Below are 7,779 nucleotides of genomic sequence, written 5' to 3' on the forward strand. Positions count from 1 at the left end.
CTATGCTTTGGACTATCAGGAGGATTTGAGGAGATATTCCATCAGATACCTGGACACTTTACAACCTCTCTCCATACCAAGACAGCATAGAAACAAAGTATATTGTCGAGGGTTCACCCTATTTCTATGTAGAAAGGGTGTGAACTCATATGGATTACATTTGTCTTTTCAAGTAAAATTTGAATCTTTATCTCAGAATTTTTATTCTTTTTTCCTATTATAATAAACTATTCACCTTTTCTTTATTATACAGCATTAACTTAAAAGGTATCTGCAAAGAGAAGATTTTCAAAATAATAGTCAGCAAGGAAAAATAAAAGTGGAGAAAGCTCTTAAAATCTTGCTAAGTGAATTTTGAAGTCATAATTTGGTCAATTCATAAAAAGTTTATTACTCAGAATGTCATAAATGTGTTTACATAGGGAAAGTGGATATAAACCCAGGCAGATAGCCTATGAATCTCAGCAAGGTAGAACAACTATATGGGAAAATCCTATCCCTTATCTGCTCCAAAATTTAGACACTATCTAAAAAACCAGAATAATTTCCTGTCTATGGCCATGACACCCTGAATGTATTCAATCTCGTCTGATCTTGGAAGCTAAGTAGGGTCAGGCCTGGTTAGTATTTGGATGGGAGACTACCTAGGAATACCAGGTACTACAGGCATTTAAAAAAAAAAGTTCACAAAAAAACCACAATAATTTCTTAAGTTTTCCTGCTTACATTTCCTAATTGATTCAGTTAAGGAGTTTACTCATAAGCACTGTTCTGAATGCTAGAAAGCAAACAAAAGTAAAAAAGATAAATAGATTTTCCCAGTGATTTTTAGCTAAGTGTTATATGGCCTAAGCTATCTGTTCCTACTCCATCTTTGTTATCTATATGCCTTGTAATGAAATAAAGTGAGATCATAAACATATGTTGTTTGGCTCTATTTATCTTACTGATTCAACAGTTAGGATGAGGTCCTTAAGGAGCAATGCTTCAGTGAGAATAGATCAATAGCTTTAAATTCAACCACCAGGGGTTTCTTACTTGACAAGTCGTGAGGGCAGATGAGAATAAAGGGAGGTAGCCAAGTATTTACTTCGCAGAGAAATGGATCTTGAAAAGGACTTTTGATTCAAGGTGAGTCCAGTCTGGTTTTGTCATGTTTTCCCTACTGTTTTATATCTCCTTTCCTTGCTTCTTTCCCCTCTTCCCATTCTCATATCTAGCTTTAGGTGTATAAATCTAGAATTTCTTCCTTTGTTTTTCTTTTTTAATCTGTATCTATCAAACCTATAAGCAAACTTCCATATCCATTCATTCAGTAAACATTTATCAGGCACTTGCTATGTGACAAATCTTGTGCTGTGTTTATCTTCTGACCCTTGCACCTTTTCTTGGTCTCCTGGCTTCCCACAATCCTGTGGATGTGCTAGAATGCTAATATTAGATCTATACTGACCAAACTTCTTGTCTGGGATTCCAGGAACTCAGAGGCTGTGTATGACCCAGAACGTCCAACATCAAAATTATTCCTCACATTTTATCAATTTCCTAGTTGTACAGATGTTAATCTTAGTGAAGATTAAAAACAAAAACTGTTACTTATTCATTCAGAATAAAGTGTGAATGACATAAAAAGTCCTTATCAAGGATATTTGCATTTAAAAATTAAAAAGTAATTATCTCATCATTTTTAAATGAATCTTTAATTGGTGAATTATTATGATATTAGAGATTATCTCCTGTCCACTTACCTGTCAAATTTGGGTCCCTTTCCTACATTTTAAAATCTGTCTTCTCTGTTAATGTTTAAGGTCAAACTTGACCTACTAAGTCAGTCATTCTGACTGGTGACTCAAAATTGACGAATTGATTCCTAATTTATCTAATTATCTTGCATTGGGATAGGAAATAATGAACTTTGATAGGAGATAATAAAAATAAATACCAGAATTGTTTCTTGTACAGAAAACAAGAAACAATGGAAAATAAACACAAACGTAAAAAAAATTGGTCATGTTACTGAAAAAATAGTCATGAGAGGACATGTTTGAGGATGTAGTGAACAGCCCATATGACTATATGCCAGTGAAAAAGAATACTAAATTCTGTGACGTGAGCATTACTGACAAATAGTTATTGGAATGCATTGATATGTATTTAATACTTTTTATTTTGGTGTCTCAGAATGCTAATGATTCTGAAAACAATTATTTTTTACTTACCAAACAAAATATTAATAATTTTGTATCCACCAATAGAATAACCGGGTACATAGGTAATAACAAACCAACACTCGAATCCATATTCATAGAAATCAGTGGAGAATCAACTGACTTCCTAAGTCTTATAGATGATCAAATTGTCTTTAAAAAATTTAAAATAAAGAGATTTGCCAGTAAAATGTTATCTTTAAAAAATAAAATGCATGCAATTTCAAGAGGCAGCAATAGAGATTTCATATTTAATTTGAGTAGCCTATTTAGATTTAATATTTCGAACGAAAGTTAATGTTCAGATTCCCTTCCTCTATGATGTAAAACATAATAGTTGTAGTTTAAATTGTATGAATTCCATCCTGTCCTAATTAAACAACACAATTATATCCTGAAAAAAAATTTAAAATAGCAGTGATACTATATCCCTTTAGATATTTAACTTTTTACCCTAATAAATACTAGCTTACAAAATCATTAACTAAATTCTTAAGTCATTTTTACAAAGCAACTTTTATTCTCTGAGTGCTTACAATGTACCCAGAACTGTGGAAGCTACAATCAACAAATGAGGTCATTGTATGTGAAAGAGTTATTACAATTTCCAGTTTCCAGGATCAAACATGCAGCTCCAAAGAAGTACAATCGTTTCCCTTAGGTAGCTAATGTGATAAAACACAGACTCTAACAATTCACATCTTGGTCTAACTGATTCTGCAGCTTGTGTACTTTCTATCAAACCATACAACTGGAAAATTTGATATTTCTGGCTCTTGAAAATTTGGTTCTATCTTTATTTTACTTCTAATATATATATATTTTTCAATGTAAATCATGACTGCACACATAGGCAAGCTATTTTTTATGAAATTGTATAAACATAAATATGAAACATTGAACACAGAATGGATTTTCTATCGGTTGAAATCATTACAAATACAGGTGTTTGCGATTTATGCTTTTTGAAAACAGATAAGCGAGAGGAGGTTCTTAATTTATCTATAATATTGTTTAGTAAATGAGTACGTGTTTATTTTCTAATCATGTTTTTGATAATAAAAATTTTAGGTGAGAAAACCTAATGAAAAAACTATCACAATTTACAATTGCCAGGCATAGATCCTTTCATAATATATTTTAGCTTGAAAATGATCTTTTATGGCAAAAGCAATTGACCTCGTAATCTAATTGTAACAAGCTATTAAGTTGAAAAGTAATCTCAGAAATGCAAGATACGGTCTGCTCATACTTCCCCTACTTTTCCATTAAGTGAGAGGATACTTATTCTATAAGCTTTAGCAACTTCCACTTAGACCTCTTACCACTTTTTTAGTGTATTTCACAGTTGTGCCCTTAATTCATGTAATTCATTATTGTTCTCTGCTTTCTAGTTCTTGTAACTAGAAGATAAGTGCCTGGGTAACAAAGGCTGTGCCTCATCCACATTAATCCTGTGTGGACAACAATTTCCGTAGTGTTGAACAAGCTAGTTAACTAATCTTAATATTTCTAGCTGTAGTGAAACTTGTGGGAATATGGGCTCTCTTGTACACTTTCAGTGAGAATGTAAATTGATATGACATTTCTGGAGGATGATTATCATTATGTATCAAAATAGAAAACATCTAGTCTTTTCAACCTAGGGAAGCATGGTTGAAGTAATACATTTATTTTCAATGTCTCCTTGCATATCTGTAACTTTTTTAGGAAAATTAAGTAAAGTACTTTATTGTTTGAAATCATTTCACTGTACAAATTTTCTTCTCAATTGACAGAGAAGACTGTGATAATTCTCAAGGATTTGTGATCATTTCTGTGATATTTAATTTGTGAATTAAAGAGGATTTATAAGATAAGCCAACTTGGCCTAACATGTCCTGTAACACTTTTCTTAGGGCTTTTCTCTGTGCATCATTTTCCCCATACCGCAATCACTTCATTTCCCCTTTTGTCATTTTTTTTCAATTGTCTAAATCCCATTATTTCTTGTCTTAGCTTAAATGCAACATTTTATGGGAAACTCCTAATCTTAAAAATGCTAAGTGTTTTTTTTTTTTAATCTCAAAGCCCGATATATTTCATCCCATTTATTTACATTGTCACATCCGTATGTCCAAGAATGCCTGCCAAGTTATATACACTTAGCAAATGTCCATTAAATTAATGAACAAATGATTGCGTGAATGGATGAATAAACTGATGTGTTTGGACCCATGATATAGAATAATTCTAAGTATTTAAAAATTTCAACATAAAAATTTACCAGCCACTGTAGTAATATTTTTTTTTATAGTAGAATGTCTTCATTTCATTGAAGGATTATTAAAACAACAACAACAACAACAACAACAACAACAAAGAAAAATCTAATTTGATATTGTCTTTCTATAATTTGTACATCAAAGTATGATCCAAATACTTACAATCATTACCCTCTCAGGAAGTATGATATGGAGCTCTATAAATAAAAAATGTGGGCCAGCCAGTAGAGAGAATAGAACTGAGAACGAACTATTCTGTGATCTCTACATTCCTTATTTCCATATTCCATTATAGTCCAAACTAGCTTGGATTTATTCCTTAAGAACACTGTACAAGTAGCATGATTGTTAAGGGAAATGCCTTGGATCATTTCAGCAAAAAAAAAAGGAAACATTTTCTCTCTTCCACCCTTTTTACCCTACTAAGAATTCTTTAATAGCTAATAGTCTCATAAATATTGAGAAAAGATAAAAAAGGTAAGAAATCAGCTGTATGAGAGAAAGTTTATTTTGTCCATTCGATTTGCTCTTTATTTGTTGTACATTTTGAAAAGAATTGTTCTTGCTTTTCTCAAAAAAGAATCTAAGATTCCACATTGCAAAATAATAGTCTATCTATCTATCATCTATCTATCATCTATCTATCATCTATCTATCTATCTATCTATCTATCTATCTATCTATCTATCTACCTATCTATATATGTATGTATATAGTTTTCAAACAACAAATTGTACTCATCTAGCCCATTAATTTAAATGACTTTAGCTCTATTCAGATTCTTAGTGTTCATTTCATCCACCACCTAAATATACAAGTGGGAAAACTGAATTACAAAGAGGATTATTTTGAGTCTTCTGCAAGTAATGAAGATAAGTACCTGACAAAAATGACAACAGAAACTATATTTCTCACGCCCAGTCCAGGACTCCCAACCCCCTCAAATCACCTCCCTCTTCAATCAGTGTGTTACCTTAAAGTGTTGTTAATAACATTTTAGACCTTAGACTGAAAATGTCAGCATGGTAATTACTTATCCCTGAACTCATTCTCATAAAAGCTCACAAGTTGAAAAATAACATTTTACAATTTTTATTATATCTATTTGCCAAAAATGACACACAGCAGTAACCAAAATACACACACACACTACTGACCAAGTTCTTGTCTAAAAAAAAACTAGAAAAAAATATCAATTATTTGGCATAAATATGTCCTATGACTTTCCCATGCCAACTCCCTCCCCCTGTAAGATTAATCGTATGACAAATGACATGAGATGGCCTTATGAAATTTTGTGTGGAGCAATTTTTACTGCTAATGGAAATTATAAATAATATGTGCCTTTCGTCAACTGCATTCTTTAGTAATCTAATTGTATCAAGCTAATGAGACCTGGGTTAGGAAATGTTCTGAGGTTCCCATGCCCCAGGTCAGAGAATGCTGAAAACATCCCGGAGCAGATGTGCTCTGTCTCATGAGAATGGCAGCTGAAGCACTTGGTCACTCCACAGAGCTCTGGCTGAGCAGGGGCCTATGTGCTTGACCTTCTGCTAGAGGTAAAGATCTTTCCTGTTGGTTAGCTACAAAACTGAAGAGGGAGGAAGGGTGGGCAGAGGGAGGTAAAATTCCCCTTCTCACTCCCTGTCCTTCAACCTTTTCTTTTATTAACTGTGGAAGATTCTCCCCATTTTCTTCCCAGGGGAAATGGCTGTAAATGTTGCCTTTTCAGAACTAGCACGTGTTGGCATCTGTGTGTGCTAAAGAGGGACAGAGGGCCAAGGAATGGTTGCATGAGAATGAAAACACCTCTTTTCTCCATTTCTCCAAATCAATATTGTTTACTCTACATTTACAAAGGTTGATGCAACATCACTTCAGGCTGTTATAGACTTAAATTGCTTTAAAAACGATTTTATGTATGGTTGGATGAGAAGCGTTTAAATAAAAAATTCTAACATACTCCAAAGTAGCATATGCTGTGAACTCCCAACCTTGAGGTTAGGAAGTGTATGCTGCAGAGCTGAGATATAATTACCTGCATCTTCTGAATAATGTCATGTAAGGGCAAGACAACCTTAGGAGTTGATTCTAATATTTGGTCAATTTCCAAAAAAAAATACAATAGGAGATTTTTTCCCTCTTTGTTTTTAAAATTTCTCCATTTCAATGCAGCTAGTAAATATTTTTCTTGCTCTATTTTTTTGTCTATTTTTTAACTGAAGCACAACTAACCCCACTCTCTCCGATCCTTTCCCAATTCCATGTATCCCATGAGTATACATACACACACATCTGTGTTCTTTTTCTTCTTTTGACTCAAAAGATAACTGATTCTGATATAGAGAAGAGGCATGAGGACTAAATATTAAATCAAGTTATATTCAGAGCCTGCTGCATGCTGCTAAACATAGGAACCTGGCTGATCAGTATAAAGCCAGACCACAGGGAACCTACAGGAAGATTCCTACTGAGATTACTACCTACTTCCCATGTCTTTAACTCTGCATGCCCACACCTGGAAAGAAAAACAGATTTAAATTGAATGCCTGGGACACTCAGGGTCTCTCTCATTTTCTGCCTTTAAGAAGAGACCACGTCTCTATGGAATGTATTGCCTCTCTAACAAACTTTCCTTTTGTCTTTAACTCTGGCATGCATTTGAATTCTTTCCTGCAAGCAGTCAAGAACCCTCTCTCTCTCTGTGTAGGACTTGAGGCCCCACTCAGAGAGATTCGCCCCATCCTGCATCAATCCCATAATATCACACAGAAAAGAACTGTTCCTTCAGTAAGCCTTCTGGTTTTGTTTTTCTATTTTTCGTTTGTTTGTTGGTTTGGGTTTTTTATGAACGATTCAAATGGCCTAAGAATGAGAAGTCTCACTGATTTTCTAGGTATGTGATTATTTCTCACGGTGAACATTTTCCCTCTTTTCTCATTTTTAACGCAAATTCTTTTCCTCTTAGTTCTTTGAGCTGTCCATTTGCATCCTGCCAAAGGATTCTTCCTCTCCTGAGGCATTTACATCTTTCACATATTTGCTGACTGTTATCATGCTCCTCTTAGCAATCACTTAGCCAAAATATACATTACTCTGTGCTCTTTTAATCTTTCCACATAAATCAAGACTTTGGTCCCCTAATCATTTTGTTGTTCTTCTATGAAGTCACTCCAATTTGGCTTTGTGTTCTGAAGTGACAAAAATGGAAGACAGATTTCCCTGTTTAGACTCAATTCTGTCATGTTGAGACACCGTCACCCCCTGCTCCTTAATATGAAACTTTTTCATGTGCCAACTAACTCAAT

At 33.8% G+C, this 7,779-nt stretch overlaps 1 pseudogene; it reads left to right on the plus strand.

The window, feature by feature from the left end:
- The first annotated feature begins 550 nt into the window (after positions 1-550).
- On the plus strand, positions 551-669 carry LOC120597456 (uncharacterized; annotated as a pseudogene).
- The last annotated feature ends 7,110 nt before the right edge of the window (positions 670-7,779 follow it).

Source organism: Pteropus medius, unplaced genomic scaffold (assembly GCF_902729225.1).
Source record: "Pteropus medius unplaced genomic scaffold, Ma_sr-lr_union100, whole genome shotgun sequence".
Classification (NCBI taxonomy): Eukaryota; Metazoa; Chordata; class Mammalia; order Chiroptera; family Pteropodidae; genus Pteropus; species Pteropus medius.